The 18040-nt window shown below is 43.5% G+C and overlaps 1 long non-coding RNA gene across 1 annotated transcript; it reads right to left on the bottom strand.

Annotated features, from left to right (window-relative positions):
* LOC102172486 lies at positions 11 to 4617 on the bottom strand. The gene is made up of 4 exons (XR_001919864.1): positions 3836 to 4617; positions 2715 to 2833; positions 1214 to 1356; positions 11 to 386 (listed from the first exon to the last, which is right to left on the bottom strand). It is a non-coding gene; the product is annotated as an uncharacterized LOC102172486 (long non-coding RNA).

Below are 18040 nucleotides of genomic sequence, written 5' to 3'. Positions count from 1 at the left end.
TCAGACAGGATTGAAACAACTTAGCACACATGCCAAAAGTTTATTAATGCTATAACTTTGGGCCAGACAAAACCCTCTGGGGACCAAATGGCTAACTGTATGCAGACCTTGGCTCTTGAGTCACCAGACTTAGGGATTTCCTTACAGGTGCACCCCTCCATTCTTTGCCTGTAATTGTTAGCACACCTACTTCTCCAAGAAGGACAAGGAGTATGTTGGGAGTGCTTTGTCTTTCCAATGCCTGCAGCGAGTGGCTCAAAAAAGCATCTCAGAGAAGTTTACATTGATGTTTCCTGAGTCTGAAAGACAGGGTAGGGTCTGCAGGTGGGAGGTCATTCCAGGGAGGTCAAAGAATCAAGGAGTTCCCATTCCAAATGTCCCTCTTCCTAAAGAGAAAAGATGTTATAGATATCATAAGCCTTGGTCCCTTCACTTCATGGGAAATAGATGGGAAAACAGTGTCAGACTTTATTTTGGGAGGCTCCAAAATCACTGCAGATGGTGATTGTAACCATGAAATTAAAAGACACTTACTCCTTGGAAGAAAAGTTATGACCAACCTAGATAGCGTATTCAAAAGCAGAGACATCACTTTGCCGACTAAAGTCCGTCTAGCCAAGGCTATGGTTTTTCCTGTGGTCATGTATGGATGTGAGAGTTGGACTGTGAAGAAGGCTGAGTGCTGAAGAATTGATGTTTCTGAACTGTGGTGTTGGAGAAGACTCTTGAGAGTCCCTTGGACTGCAAGGAGATCCAACCAGTCCATTCTGAAGGAGATCAGCCCTGGGATTTCTTTGGAAGGAATGATGCTGAAGCTGAAACTCCAGTACTTTGGCCACCTCATGCAAAGAGTTGACTCATTCGAAAAGACTTTGATGCTGGGAGGGATTGGAGGCAGGAGGAGAAGGGGACGACAGGCATGAGATGGCTGGATGGCATCACTGACTCGATGGACGTGCGTCTGAGTGGACTCCGGGAGATGGTGATGGACAGGGAGGCCTGGTGCGCTGCGATTCATGGGATCGCAGAGTTGGACACGACTGAGCGACTGAACTGAACTGAACTGAAGCCTTGGTCAGTATCTGACTTCCTTAGAACTGTCTGGGACTCTTCCTACAAAGTTTCGAAGTCTACTCCATGATTAGCAACACTGGAATCAGCCCTGAAAATACAAACCTAGTCTATGCAGCCTACATACACACTTAGTCTGTACCTGGCATGCAAGTGAATAACTCAATGAATGAGCTGAATCTTCTTGCCAGAACCCCAGCTCAAGCGTCAGACATGCCACTGTCTTCACTTTGGTGGAAGGTGGCCAGAGGCAAATGCTGGATCAGAGACATGCTGTCTCTGAAACTGTGGGCAAGAAAAAGAAACGGTGACGACTGAAATGTGGAAAACTTAGAAGATGCAGCAAAAGCGATGATAGTATACTTTTTCACCTTTTTGAATGCCCACAGTCTTTGATCTGATGAGGCCCTTACTTCAAGGGATGAAAAGTGAAAGTGTTAATCATTTCATTACACCCAACTCTTTGTGACCCCATGGACTGTAGCCTGCCAGGCTCCTCTGTCCAAGGGATTCTCCAGGCGAGAATACTGAGTGGGTATTCCCTTCTTCAGGGCATCTTCCCAACCTAGGATTGAACCCAGGTCACTTGCAATGCAGGTAGATTCATTTACCGTCTGAGCCACTTAGGGAATAATCATGCATAAATGCTTGGCTTTAAGTATATTCATTGCAGCTTTGTTTACAATGTTGAAAAAATATAGGAATTGTTACATGAGCAGTAATAGAGGATTTACTATTATTAGTATTTATTAATGAATAAACTATTATTAATAATAATTGTATGAATGACTATTATTGCTATGTACTTGGAATGTTGGGTTCCTTTTATCACTTAACCATAATGTTCTATCCATCTTACAGATGAGGACTCTGAGACACAAGAGTGTTTAAATAATTGGTCCAAATCACACAACACAGGCATTTGAACTCAGTACTTATCTAATACCAGAGCTTAAGCAGGTCTTCCCCTTCTCCTATAAATAACTGACATCCATTGTGGTCACTGTGAAGTCACCAAAATTATAATCTAGGAGAATATAGGATGATATATACAAGACTGCTATAAGGTAGAAAAAGCAGGTTACCAAAAAAGTTCATCTTGCTCTGGCCTCTAGGAAAATATCACAGTCTAGCAGACACTGCTCCCTCACTGAAGAAGGATTTGAAGTGAGAAGAAAGACTGTCTCACAAAAATCCCTGCATATCAGTGTCAGCTACAAGGAGCACCTCTAGCATCTTTCCATTTGTTCCTCTGCTTCTCACCCTGTGTCTCGTTTATTTGTCTCTTGCAAACCACCTTCTTCTGTAATCCCACCTCAGTGTAACCCAGCCGGGGCCTGAAACTCCCCCTTGTCCACTTAGCTAGGGCTAGAGTTCTCTAACAACTGATCTACAAAACAGTAAATGGCCTGGAGGAAAGCACTGTCCATCTAAGAAATAATTCTATTTTTTGTAACTAAAAACCAAAAATATGTGGCAAAAAGATGGGAAAGACCCACATCAAGGTATTAACAGTGTTTAAATACACATTTTTCTGCTTATGTGTGCTTCTCTATGCATTCTAAGTTTTCTACAGCAGATATAAATTCTAGTTGAACAGCAGACCCCACCGGAAAGTCGCTGCATGTAGAGCAAGACCTCACCTTGAGGATGTCAAAGCTGTATTGCTGGGACTTCCCTGGGGGTCCAGTGATTAAGTCTGTGTCTTCCAATGCATGGGAAACAGGTTCCATCATGGCTGGGGAGCTAAGATTCCATGTGCCTTGCAGCAAAAAAAAAAAAAAAACAAAAAACCATGAAACAAGCAATATTGTAACAAATTCAATTTTAAAAAGACTTTTAAAAATGGTCCAAAAAAAAAATCTCTAAAAAAAAACAAAAACACTCGCATTGATGGAAATGCTTAACACTTACTGCACTCAGGCCATTGCCCCATAACTACGTGCTGTGCTAATGGCTCCAAGGATAGACAAGGCAGAGCGGAGAAGAAAGGCGTGAGCGACATGGAATGTAAGACATCACTGCAGAAGGCAAGAGCCCGTCAAAGAGGAAACCAAAATGAAAACACATATTTCAAACAGTCAGGTGGAGAATGGACAAGGAAAAGCAGGTTCGTTGCTTTGGTCTGAAAAAATGGCGGTGCGGTTGCAGGTAGCGAGGAAGCAGAACAAGAAGCAAGTCTTTTCCACGCACAGAAAGGAAAGCTGAAGTGCTGCCGGGGGAGATGAAGGGATGGAAAGATTGTTAGGCCCACAGAAGGTACAGAACACAGAAGTGTGAAGTCGTGGAGAGAAAGGACAGTAGTGGAATCACGGTGGAGCAGAAGAAAAGAAAAGCAACCGGAGAATGAAATACCGAGGGCAAACATTTGGGCTGAAATAAAGCTGGCACGCACACCCAGTTCAGAGTTAGGGAATGTCACCCGCTGCTGTCTGATTTATCTTTCAATTCTCCCCAAATCGTACGTTGCCACGGGCCTCCCTAATCACACTCTGCTGGTGGCCTTTCTGTAGGCAAGTGTTCATCTTGTCTATCACTTGGTACTTGTTTCCCTATCACCTTGCTCACCTAGAGAATAGATAGTTCATTCCTTTTCACTAATTACTTCATTGAATTTTTTATAACTCCAACTAGACAGGAAGCTCCTGGAGACTGGAATGCTATGATGAGAGATCAGCCATTTTAAGAGGTGTCCACAAGCTTTCTAACACTCTTCAAATCCAGAGAAGGGGACTATGTGCTCTCGCCTTGAATCTGAGCTGACCTGAGTGACTGGTGGACCAGCGATAGATGTGCCTGGGCTAGGACAGAAAAGGACGTTCCACCCTTTGCCTTGTTCTCTTGGGATGCTGTGTTTAGAACCTTGAGTGTCCAGGAAAAGAGCATAAGAGCAAGGCTGTCAGGAAGCTCAGGTCACAGGGAACGAGCAATCACTCCAGCTGATAGTCCCAGTGGACGATGCAGCGGAGAAGGGCCGGCATCAACCATCACACCCGTGAGCGAGGCGGTCTCAGCGGTCACTGCAGTCTCTGCCATCTCTTCCTTCTGGAAGGCTCTTTGAGATCCACCCAGCTGAACCCTGCAAACGCTCAGAACCATGACAGATAATATAAAATGTCTTGTGGTTTTATGTGTGTATATGTCAGGGTGAATCTGTCATGCAGAAAGAGATAACTGGAGCAGGCACTGTTGGTTCTCAACAAATACGTGTTACATTTCATTCAACAGCAGATAAGGGATGGCAACGTTGTCTTTTGATCTTTTTCTCCCTTTTTGTCTTACTCTCCGTTATTTTCTGCTCTATAGTCAGACTCTCCTTATATCCTCAGTCTCTCTCTCTTTCTTTCTCTCTCTCCAAATCCACAATTGTCCCTGTGGAAAAGAGCTCCATCCAGAAAGCCAGGCTTCTCTTCATACCTATGAAGCTTCTCCCCCTGTCTTTTAGAGTGTATGTGCATGTGTGTGTATATGTGCACATGTGTGTGTGTGTGTTACTTGTTCAGTCATATTCAACTCTTTGCAGCTTCACGAACTGTTACCCGCCAGTCTCCCCTGTCCATGGAATTCTCCAGGCAAGCATACTGGAGTGGGTTGCCATTCCCTTCCCCAGGGGATCTTCTGACCCAGGGATTGAAGCCAGGTCTCCTGCATTGCAGAAGGAAATGGCAACCCACTCCAGTGTTCTTGCCTGGAGAATCCCAGGAACAGGGGAGCCTGGTGGGCTGCCGCCCATGGGGTCGCACAGAGTCGGACACGACTGAAGCGACTTAGCAGCAGCAGCAGCTCCTGCATTGCAGGCAGATTCTTTACCGTCTGAGCCACAAGGGAAGTCCTCTTTTGGAGTAAAAGAGCCCAAATTCTTCATTAAAAAAAAAAAAATTTGTTCGCCTTTTCCTGTTCTTTGCTGACTTTAGTCCTCCTTCCCCGATGATCTTGGAGTCTTGGGTGTACTTTTCAGGTTGTAAAGATTAGGAGCAAGCTACTCTACCTGTGATGCTCTTAGTCATAACCTTACCCACACCTGGAAAGCACGGCTGTTTTGCCACCTTGGGATCGTCCTGTGGCTGTCGCACCTGTCAGCTGCAGAAGTCCCAGCTCGCTTCCCCAGGCAGTACAGGGGGTCCGCAGGCAGCAGCCACATCAGGAGCCTGAAGGGAAAGACAGCAAGCAGGGTGGTCAGAACCGCTGTGATGAGGATGCTGAGTGCCGCTTCCAAAGAAGCATTACATCTCCGTTGTAATCTGGAGATGACTCACCTGGCCTGGAGAGGCACTGAGTGTGTCACCTGAAGGTCACCAAACAGCTGAAAAAGAATGGAAGCTGAGAGACAGGCAAAAGCCAGACCAGAAGATTCCCCCGCCCCTTGTGCGCAAGGATGTGCGGTCCATCTGCGCTGCCCCGCAAGGAGCAGCCCGCGCCGGGACCTGGAAACATCACCTGCGATAATCCCACGTGGGCGCACACTGACGGAGCCATGCGGCCGCAGGAACGCACGGGGATTCCAGAGGCGCACGGAGCTGCCCAGCAGAGAAAGGAAAAAGCCACCCCCAGGAATGGCAAACACGCTGCTAAAAGGACCACGTGCAGGCTTGGCGCAGCACACCAGCAGCAGGCAAAGTAATATCATCTCAGGTCAAGGAGAAAACCCACAGCCCAAAATAGACACCCTCCCCAGTTGCCGCTGGGTCTAAAATTATACCATCGAAGATTTATTCCTTTGCACACCTCACTTTCCCTGGGGGCCAGTCTGGGTGGGGGCAGGGACCCAGGCACCCATATGTCTTCACATGAAGGTGTAAAAGGCCTGGCAGCTCCTGGAGTTATGTGGGGGCGGGAAAGGAAGGGAGGTGTTGAAAGGAGTGCAACAAGGCAAAGGAAGTGTTGGTGAGGAATACCAAAAGGAAACTTCTCCTATTTCAGAGTTTTACCCAGGAGGAAGCTAGCTGGCAGCTACATCATAAAACCGAGGCCTGAGCGATTTGCCAGTAAATCTGAACCATGCATGTAAACAATTCAAATCATTCATTCCTTGAAATGCCTTTATAATATATCTTTATGCAGAGCTGGGCACGCCTCTACTTCAAATTGCTCAAAGGGTGGTGGGATGAGGGGTGGGGAGTGGCAGGCGGAGGGAGGGGGAGCAAATGAAGGGGCAATTAGAAAGTATAACAAGAAGAAACAGAGAAAATGTCAGACTGGCACATAAAAGGAAGCTACAATCGAAGTCACCATTTCTGGGGTGAGATGTCCTCAGACATTCAGGCAAGGCCTTTGTCTTTACACACAAAAGTTTGATTAACCTGACCCTAGAAGATTAAGCTATAAACAAAATAAAAACAAATAATCACTATTGATTATTTGTTATAGACCTCCAGTCTACTGTCCCAACAACAACCAGCTCCATCCTCTTCTATCTTTAAAGTCCTTAAAATATAGACAAGAATGTCAGAAAGGTAACCCTCCCCCCTCCTTTCTTAAGCTACTCCTGGGGCAGAAAGCCAAGTACAAGGATGCCATGGATGAACGTTAGGCAGAGGCAAGACTCCAAACAGGGACCAGCAGAAGGGTAAGAACGAAAGACAAGGACAGAGAGCAGAGTGCAGCGAAGGATGGGCTCCTGAAAGAATGAGAAACATGTCCACACCATTTGGCCATTTATGAAGTGCTATCATTTAACCTGACCTCCCGTCCTCCCAACTTGGTGAAGAAAGGAAGTTTTAGTCCTCTTTGTATAAATTGAGAACACGGTGAATGAGAGAAATTCAGCGACTTGGCCAAAGTCATACAGTTAGGTATTTAGGGACATGGGTAGGTCTCGAAAGCTGAGTCTAACTGATTAAATCCCCTGTTCCTTCCACTCTAATAGTCTTTGGAGTTACTGAACCCAGGGATTCAAGAAATGTTCCTCCTGGGTCTGTTGGTAATACACTGATGATTTCTGTAACTAAGATTTCCCTTCTTAGCCTTGATCCATTTTTTCACTCAGCCACAACTGAATCTCGACCGGAGCCAGGCCTTGATCTAGGAGTTGAAATGCACCTACGTGGGGATTTCACACAGATGACTCCATGAGGGTCAATTTCAAATGTCCCCTTTACAGGTGGATATTTGGCCAGGTGACCTCAAGTGGCCCCTGGCATCCTTTCCTAGTGACAATTGTCTAATTTCCCCAGAATATGTAAGACATCTGAAACGATGTAGATCCTGTCCTTGTCCACTGTTTTACTACTTGTCCTCTGTCTCTCTAGAAAGTGAGGTCATTCAGAACAAGGACCTTCTCTTATTCAAACCTGTCTCTCCAACACTTAAAACAATTCCTGCCCAGAATAGGTGCTTAAAAATATCTGTGCAATAAACGACACTGAAAATCACAGAGCACTTTTTCCAGTGCCTACTATGTGTCCAAAGCAGTATGAGATGGTCCAGGGGGGCTTAAAATTTAATCAAGATTACACGTGTCTAAATAGACAGCACATGAAGAAGATGGGATTTTAATAATGGCAGAGAAAGGACCTGGAAGAATTAAAGCTCAATTTGAAATGCCTGTACACTATACCACTTAATGCAGGAACAAGAGCCATCTTGTGATATTAAAAGGTAACAAATTTAAAATGAATAAAAGGAAACACTTTTTTAAAACAGCATATAATCTACCTGTGGAATTCACTGCCGCAGGATATTATTGAGGCAAATAGTCTAGCAAGATTCAAGAAAGGATTAGACATTTATATGAATAGGAATAATATTGGCAGTTACACTAACTAGGTTAAAAAGTTACAAGGCATGTCCGTCCTGGGCTCCAGGGCATAACTGCTCACCAGCTGGGGTGAGGAAGGAATTTCCCCTTGTGATAGAGCATTGCATAATTGGCCAGATGCACAATGGCTGGTATTTTTGCAGTCTTCTGTAACAGAGGTAGAGACCACTGCCCAGGGGAAGTTTCTGCAGAAGTCAGACCAATGACCTCTTACCATGGTTATTTCTGTCTTGCTGTTATACAGTCCTGAATAGAAAGTAGAGAAAACACATAAATTTGGAGGGGACTTTTACTCGAAGATTTTTCAACTTCAGAAAACAGAAAAGGTAAAAATAACTTTCTTCTTTTTGATGATGAAACTATCTCAGAAAATGAAATCATACTCTAGCTGTAATCTTATTAGTGGCATAGCCAATAGCTCTAGGAGGCTACCTGTGCAATTCCAAACCTCAGCAGGAGGCCTGGGAAAATCGTGTATAAAGGCATCATCCATCCATCTTTCACAGCCATCTAACACTACACCTTCTGCGTGTGCACTTAACACATATGTGTTTAATGAAAGTGCATTTTTGCAGATGTGGGAGGAAAGCTGTTCATAATGCAGTCCACTCACATTGTGAAGCTTTTCTCTTTGTTAGAGAATCAGTTACACTGCCAGGCACTTCCTTTAATTCTTATAATGCATGCATGTGAGTGCTCTAAGTCGCTTCAATAGTGTCCAACTCTTGGCCCTACAGACTGTTGCCTGCCATGGGTTTCTCCAGGCAAGAACCTTGGAGTGGGTTGCCATGACCTCCTCCAGGATCTTCCCAGCCCAGGGATCAAACTTGCGTCTCTGACATGTCCTGCAATGGCAGGCGGGTTCTTTACCACTAGTGCTATTTGGGAAGCCCCTTAAAATGCATATTCTCCATTTTTTCTTCATCCTAGCGTGGAAAAGCAAAAAGGCAGCTGTCAGCCATGCATTGGAATACAAGTCTCCTTAATAACATGTGATCACATTAAAGAAAACATCAAAACTAAATTATTCATTATACTAACTTACTTTACAAATCTTAGCTATGCAGGTGTGGACAAGACTCCAAAGAAATGGTATCAGTGTTTGAATGATTTAAGAAAAAAATACCTCCCATATTGTGGGACAAAGAACATTCTGCAAGCCAAAACATAAAGGGTAATTTTAATTTAAATCCTCAAACCAGAAATGAACCCAAAAGTTTTCAAAGATCTCTAAATAAGAGTAGATAGATATACAATCAAATGTACCTATGGTAATACGATGGGATCTTGTTACGGATTCCTCATCTGTGTGTTCACTCAATCAAAATTTGATCCACAATTAGATGAATCTGTGGATTTGGTATCCACTGCTATTGAAGGCTAATTGTACTACATCATCTTATATAAAGGGTTTGAGCATCTGCAGTTTTTGGTGTCCTCAGAAATCCAGGAAACTATCCCAGAAGGAGACGGAGAAACAACTATATTAGTGGGTTTTTTTCTGGAGAGAGAGAATCAGAGATGGACCATAGTTATCATTAGTATTTTCAAATATGTTCTCACACTAGGTATGTTAAGAATCACTGGTCTAGGACCCACCCTACAAAAAAATTCTCCAATCATTTTGAAGAGAAGTGAAGTGGCTCAGTCGTGTCCGACTCTTTGCAACCCCATGGACTGTAGCCTGCCAGGCTCCTCTGTCCATGGGATTTTCCAGGCAATAATACTGGAGTGGATTGCCATTTCTTTCTCCAGGCGATCTTCCCAACCCAGGGATTGAACCCAGGTCTCCCGCATTGTAGACAGATGCTTTACCGTCTGAGCCACCAGGGAAGTCCTAGGTCCTAACAGGTCATTTTGGACATGATCTTTTCCACCTGTGTACAAAAGTTGCTCTCATAAGATTTGCTTCCTTACATTTGATCATTAATACTTAGATTCTCTTAGTAGAAGATCAGATACACGGGATCTAATTCCCATCCACAGGAAACACCTTAAACATATGAGGGTTGTTTTAGACAGCTATCTGTCATTTTATTTAGTGTAGGATCAATCTTTTCAAGTTTGAATGTTTTCTCTTGGTTTAAGTTTTCCTACTCACCTTTTCATGTGATTACCATTAAGATTAGGGCTTGTCAGATTTTTGTTTATTGGTGTTGGGTTGTTTTTGATTTGGGGTGTTTTTTTCTCTATTTTTGGTGGTTGATGTTTGTTTTTTACTTGAAATTCATCACATAGCACAAGGAATTGTATGTTGTAGAAGGTCTGTTGTCAACTAGGATGGGGTTCAAATTTCACCCTAGAAGTACTACTTTAGATAAACCAATTCATATGACTCTCTTTCCTCATCTGTAAATTGGAGCTATGATAAATTTGGCTTAACCTGATGAACAGATTAAAGGAGACACGGCTATAAAGCATTTGCCACCTTGCCTATCATGTATTAAGCAGACAGTAAATTTCATCTACTTTATAACTGTGGATATTTTGCCTACATACTTGTAATCATTAAGAATGCATATCCTATTTCAATGTTATTATATCAGCTGCATAACAGTAAATATAAAGAAAATATTCTATACTTCCATTTCCCATATTGGTAGGTTTATATTAGGTTCTAACTATTGTAAGCAATAGTTTGATGAACATCTTCAAGCACTATCTTTTTGGTTCTGAGAACAGACTCCTAGAAGTAAAATTATTTAGTCAAACGTTGTTAAAAAAAAGCCAGTGGCTCTTGACACATGTGATCAATTGAGTTTCCAAAAGGGTTTTGCAAATGTACCCCCCTCTCAGCCATATAGACGTGTCAGTTTCACGACCCTTTGGTGAATAACGGGAATTACTATTTACCAGTAACAAAATGAAAATAATAACAATAATGAAAAGACTCTGTACAAGCAAGCTCTGGTGTTTCCAGATCTAGGAAAATAAATATTCTGTGAATGGTACAAATTTCCATTGCTTCAGCAGCAGCGAGTTTCCTTCCAAGTGTTTTCTCAAAGTGTTGCATGTAACCTCTCAGAAACTTTTCAGCCCACAGTCACACACCTTGTAGTTTTCAGGCTGAGTGAAGTCACAGAGGGGAAGGCGCAGGTTCCTGGTTTCCCTGCCAGCTGTCCAGTGGTCCCATGAAAACCAGCGATTCAACTGTCACCACTAGCATGAAGGCACAGCACGCAGGACCATTCCCAGAGGAAATGGGACCTGGTGAGACTCATATAAATATTTTCTTGCAAGGTGGAATACTGGAGACTGACACAGCCCCATCTGACCACAAAACCTGGAAGGTGTAACCCAAGGAGGCATATCACCTGAGCCTTGAAAGGGATAATCTGAGGAGGAACAGTTGGTTTGTGCAGCTTTGCTAGAGACTAAATAATAGCTGGGTTCGTGGAAAGAGAGGAAAGAAAAGAAAGAGAATACTCTGGCCTTTGGTGATGAGTTACTGCATGTTAGAGCTGAGGGACTGACAACATCGAAATGGAAATTTTCTTACTCAAGGTGACCAAATAGAGGCTTTTTCTTCCCTTTCCACATCAGTGTCCTGCTGACTCCCTCTTTCTCTTTAAACAAATTTTGAGGAGCCCCAAGTTTCATTTGAAATCTGTGTGGGCATTGTTCTAACAAGAAAACATCTGACCTCCCTGCTCATCCACACCAAACTCTTCAACAAGAAATCTCTTTTAAGATGCTATCACTAGGAGGCTAGTTCAGCAGCTTCTCCTGGCTCACTCACAATGCAATATTCACAGAAAAAGTACAAATCAGAGTTGGGCTCTTTTGACATTTATAGATGGCGCAGCGTTATTTGTTAAATTCCAGAACCTGGTGTCGGGTAAACAGGCTAAAAGGATTAGTGACTCCAAAGGTGGGGATCATTGGTATGGATGCCTGCACACCTGGGTATGAAATGCACCCAAAAGCAAGCAACATGGTAGAAGGGATAAAGACTCAACCTCACATCAATACTACCTGCATGACCCTCCACAAGCAATGAACCTCTCTGGGCCTTTGTTTCTACTCTGTTAAATGGAGATAGCAACGCCTGCCTCTCAGAGTTATATCAGGAAAGTGCCAGCTCCCAGTATAGGGGAGATCTTTATGTCCACGGGCTTCTCTGGTGGCTCAGAGGGTAAAGCGTCTGCCTGCAATGCCGGAGGCCTGTGTTTGATCCACGGGTCGGGAAGATCCTCTGGAGAAGGAAATGGCAACCCACTCCAGGACTCTTGCCTGGAAAATTCCACAGACAGTGGAGCCTGGTAGGCTACAGTCCGTGGGAACACAAAGAGTCACACATGACTGAGCGACTTCACTTTATGTCCACACAGGTGTCCAACATACGTATGTGAGTACATGTGTACGTGCATTTGAGTTTTTGAAAATCGATTACTCCTCTCCCTCTTTACAGCTCATAAGGTGAGTTTTGAAAAGTCAATCAAGAAAGGAAGGAGAGAAACATATTTTCCTCTCCAAGAAAAATCAATTAAATGTCAAATATGAACTGTTCCTGGGAGTAAATTTTTTTGATGGGTTAAAGGCTTGGCCATTACAGACCTCCGATATGTAATTTCTAAGAAAGGAACAGGTGATATTTTTTTTAATTAAGTGGAAGATAAAATGCTTGAACCAGTGGATCCATTCAGAAACCACTTTTTTAGCCATTTTCTGGAGCTTCCCGATTGCATCATGCCTTTTAAGAGTCCTGATTTAATAGCACTTTACTTTAAACCTTCATTTGTGAAAAGCATTGATTTATGATAAGGCTGATTAAAGCAATGGTATCTTAAGCAATAATGATTTCAATTATTGGACTTTCACCAATGGGCATTATTCTGACTTACTCTCCATTCTTTCCCCATTTTGATTCACTGTAAGAGAATAGATGTAATTTTGAAAAGTTCCCGCACAAACATAATATCAGAAAGAAAGGTATAGATAGATGGATTGCTGTACCCTTTTTGATGATGTGAGGGTGTTGCGTTTTACTATACTTTGACAAACTAGAGCCCCAGTGGGCTCCTATCCGATACCATGAGGAGTATCCAGAACTCCAAGACCACTCTCATGCCCCTGGAGCACAGAGACGTCAGCAATGAACGTAGTAAAGACCAACCCTCCAAGCCTAGTACCTAGAAGCACGCCTTCTCTTTTCATGAACCTGGAGAAAACAGTTAAGCCCACAGTCAGATCTTTAACTCCAATTGAAACTAGCAGTGATGCAAAGCAGACCAAAGATTCCCTCCTGATCTGAAAGCCTGTCCCGTGGATCGGGCTGGTAAATTAAAAAGTGAAATTGGCCTGGAGTCATATGCTAGGGAATGGTGGCAACTTGGAAGGAACCCTGAGTAATGGGGGCAGCTGCTCCTACGCCTCAGCTAAGTGTCACCACGTGCAGCTGTGACCCAAAGCCTGCCGCATCTCAGGTGTCAAAAGAATCCAGAAATCCTCACTGCTATGTGAAGCTGAAGTTTCTCCCTTTCTGAAGGTTAGACAAGCACTGGCCAAACTGAGCCCAGAGGCCAACTCTGCTCGGATTCCTAGTGGGTGCCCAAGTGGTGAATCCATCTAGTTACTAGGGGGGAAATATGCCATACCTTTTAAAAGTTAACACAGTGTTTTCATTCCACTATTTCACAAACAGTTAACAGAAATATATTATGTGCGAAACTACATGCTGGGTGAAAGTGAAAGTCACTCAGTCATGTCTAACTCTTTGCCACCCCATGGACTATATATTCCCCATGCCAGAATACTGGAGTGGGTAGCCTATCCCCTCTCCAGGGGATCTTCCCAACCCAGGGATCAAACCCAGGTCTCCTGCATTGCAAGAGGATTCTTTACCAGCTGAGCCACCAGGGAAGCCTGGGTACTAAGAAGCAAAAAGAGAACAGTACCTTTTATCTGTCATCAAGGAACTGACAGTCTAGCATTTATATCCAGGAACTATGAAGGGCTTCCCTGGTGGCTCAGCTGGTAAAAAATCCACCTGCAATACAGGAGACCCTGGTTAGATTCCTGGGTCGGGAAGATCCCCTGGAGAAGGGATAGGCTAACCACCCCAGTATTGTTGGGCTTCCCTGCTGGCTCAGCTGGTAAAGAATCTGCCTGCAATGCAGGAGACCTGAGCTCAATCCCTGGGTTGGGAAGATCCCCTAGAGAAAGGAATAGCTACCCACTCCAGTGTTCTGGCCTGGAGAATTCCATGGCCTGTACAGCCACAAAGAGTCAGACACCACTGAATGACTTTCACTTTCACTTTTCGTGGAGGATTTAGGGTTTAAAATTTTGAGAAGAAATAACCTACATTGGGGCTCAATCTATCACATTCCTTTTTTTGTATTTAACTCCCTTGATATATTTTAATTAAGTTAGTTTGTCCCTACATTCTGCTTTGAAGCTTTCCTTGAATTTGAGGACTACTGCCAGGTTTTCTAAAGTCCATGTTGGGTGTCTTCCCATTAAAACACCAACAATGACTGGAAGGGCAAATTCCAATTGTACCTGGACAATTCATTTCCATCAAATCAACTTTACAGATTTCTTACTTTGGTGCTGTTAACTGGACACTTGCATCATTTGAATCTAGCTAGTCTATGCTGCTATAGTTTTTATGAGAGCTGACCAGCAGGTGCTTTATGTATTAATCCCTCTGGAACATCACCTCAATAACTTTTTTAACTTTTGGTTGGGGGAGGGGGGAATTATAGAAATCCCAAGACACAAACGAAAGCATTTGGGTCCAACCACTAGAATTTTGCTGACTGTATAGACCATATAGAGATTCTCCATCTTTGGCTGCAAAGATTATAATCAACCTAAATCAAATCCCTTACGATTATACAGTGGAAGTGAGAAATAGATTTAAGGGACTAGATCTGATAGATAGAGTACCTGATGAACTATGGACTGAGGTTCGTGACATTGTACAGGAGACAGGGATCAAGACCATCCCCATGGAAAAGAAAGGCAAAAAAGCAAAATGGCTGTCTGGGGAGGCCTTACAAATAGCTGTGAAAAGAAGAGAAGTGAAAAGCAAAGAAAAGGAAAGATATAAGCATCTGAATGCAGAGTTCCAAATAGCAAGAAGAGATAAGAAAGCCTTCCTCAGTGATCAATGCAAAGAAATAGAGGAAAAGAACAGAATGGGAAAGACTAGAGATCTCTTCAAGAAAATTAGAGATACCAAGGGAACATTTCATGCAAAGATGGGCTCAATAAAGAACAGAAATAGTATGGACCTGACAGAAACAGAAGATATTAAGAAGAGGTGGCAAGAATACACAGAAGAACTGTACAAAAAAGATCTTCATGACCAAGATAATCACGATGGTGTGATCACTCACCTAGAGCCAGACATCCTGGAATGTGAAGTCAAGTGGGCCTTAGAAAGTATCACTACGAACAAAGCCAGTGGATGTGATGAAATTCCAGTTGAGCTGTTTCAAATCCTGAAAGATGATGCTGTGAAAGTGCTGCACTCAGTATGCCAGCAAATTTGGGAAAACTCAACAGTGGCCACAGGACTGGAAAAGGTCAGTTTTCATTCCAATCCCAAAGAAAGGCAATGCCAAAGAATGCTCAAACTACCGCACAATTGCACTCATCTCACACGCTAGTAAAGTAATGCTCAAAATTCTCCAAGCCAGGCTTCAGCAATATGTGAACCGTGAACTTCCAGATGTTCAAGCTGGTTTTAGAAAAGGCAGAGGAACCAGAGATCAAATTGCCAACATCTGCTGGATCATGGAAAAAGCAAGAGAGTTCCAAAAAAACACATCTATTTCTGCTTTATTGACTATGCCAAAGCCTTTGACTGTGTGGATCACAATAAACTGTGGGAAATTCTGAAAGAGATGGGAATACCAGACCACCTGACCTGCCTCTTCAGAAACCTATATGCTGGTCAGGAAGCAACAATTAGAACTGGACATGGAACAACAGACTGGTTCCAAATAGGAAAAGGAGTACATCAAGGCTATATATTGTCACCCTGCTTATTTAACTTATATGCAGAGTACATCATGAGAAATGCTGGGCTGGAAGAAGCACAAGCTGGAATCAAGATTGCCAGGAAAAATATCAATAACCTCAGATATGCAGATGACAGCACCCTTATGGCAGAAAGTGAAGAGGAACTAAAAAGCCTCTTGATGAAAGTGAAAGAGGAGAGTGAAAAGGTTGGCTTAAAGCTCAACATTCAGAAAATGAAGATCATGGCATCCGGTCCCATCACTTCATGGGAAATAGATGGGGAAACAGTGGAAACAGTGTCAGACTTTATTTTTGGGGGCTCCAAAATCACTGCAGATGGTGACTGCAGCCATGAAATTAAAAGATGCTTACTCCTTGGAAGGAAAGTTATGACCAACCTAGATAGCATATTGAAAAGCAGAGACATTACTTTGCCAACAAAGGTCCGTCTAGTCAAGGCTATTGTTTTTCCTGTGGTCATGTATGGATGCGAGAGTTGGACTGTGAAGAAAGCTGAGCACCAAAGTATTGATGTTTTTGAACTGTGGTGTTGGAGAAGCCTCTTGAGAGTCCCCTGGACTGCAAGGAGATCCAACTAGTCCATTCTAAAGGAGATCAGTTCTGGGTGTTCTTTGGAAGGAATGATGCTAAAGCTGAAACTCCAGTACTTTGACCACCTCATGCAAAGAGTTGACTCATTGGAAAAGACTGATGCTGGGAGGGATTGGGGGCAGGAGGAAAAGGGGACGACAGAGGATGAGATGGCTGGATGGCATCACTGACTCGATGGACGTGAGTCTGAGTGAACTCCAGGAGTTGGTGATGGACAGGGAGGCCTGGTGTGCTGCGATTCATGGGGTTGCAAAGAGTCGGACATGACTGAGCGACCGAACTGAACTGAACTAGAATTTTTTCAGTTTCACATTTGAAAAATGATGTGCTTAATCGCTTTACAGAAGAAAATCAGATCAAAGTTAAGATTCTTCTTTTTAAACTTTGTAATTATTTTTCAGACTCCTACTTGAAATGCTTTAAAGTACTTCCACTGAAATGTATATGGCTTTTCCCCTCTTTCTTTTGAATTTGCTTTGACTTTGCTAGGTTGCCTTCCATCGCCCTCTTGGATGGCACAGCCTGAAAGGAAAGTCCTCAAACATCACCATCACTGGCATGATACAGAAACACAAAACCGGTGGGGCATGGTGCTAAGAGCTGGGCACTGCATGGATTTAAATGCAGCATTTGATACATTCTGCAGCTCAAAAACAGGCCACGACGGGAGGTGTCATTTCCTTGTTTGTTTAGAATTCCCAGTCAACCCTTTGCCTACAGAGCCCCTTTCCATCCTCTCTTTCTCAGCCCGTCCCCTAGCAGGTCATGTACAGCTTCTCAGGGAGCAGTGAACCATGGGCAGCATGCTCTGCCGGCTGTGCGTACCAGATGTTGGGGCGCATCTGACCCTTTGCACTTGTTTAACACAGCAGGCAATTCTCACAAGGTAACTAACTTTCTTAGTTGAAGCTACTTTGCTGACTCATCTCCACACACGTCATGTGACAGATAAAGAAGAGAGAGAGAGAGGAGCTGACTCCCCGGGTCACGCGGTTAGCACTTAGGGCTTCCTTAGAGTGTTTGCCTCTCTGCAACTCACAGTCATGGTACTGTAGGAACCACGTCTCCAACAGAAATTTACTTTGGCCTCACAATAAAAACTAACGTAGGATAAAAGCGTGGATAGGCTCCATTTTGTGCCAAGAACTTGCTCATCAAAGACAGAGACTCAGCAATGAGTGGGAAGCAGTCTAATCCTGATCCAATCGCCTGTTGATAATCCATCCTCCCTGAGATGATGCCCAGACAGATCACTGACTGAACGTTGCCTCGCCTGTAAGTGGAGGAACTTTAGAAGTTTCTTCCTAACTTTTGTTTTACAGAGGAGGAAATCGAGGGCCCTGAAAACCTTAAAAGCTAATTCACCCCAGAGGCAGATCTTGAACCCACGATCTGATCACTGAGCTGTGTTCACTTCCATGCCTCCACCTAATTTCCGATTGCAACCTAACATGGGAGCCCAACCTGTCACATGGATTACCCATATCTTCTCTGTCATCCTTCAGGTAAGTTAGCTGGTCCCTGTGCTCTGCTTTGAAGCTTGTGTTTTAATTTGAGAACTAGTCCTGCAAGTACTGAAGCTCATGTAAGTTACCCTCCATTATAATCCCCAACAATCAGACAGTA

Source organism: Capra hircus, chromosome 21, assembly GCF_001704415.2.
Source record: "Capra hircus breed San Clemente chromosome 21, ASM170441v1, whole genome shotgun sequence".
NCBI classification, from domain to species: Eukaryota; Metazoa; Chordata; class Mammalia; order Artiodactyla; family Bovidae; genus Capra; species Capra hircus.
The sequence above is the reverse complement of the archived record's forward strand: the minus strand, read 5'-3'. Positions and strand labels throughout refer to the sequence as shown.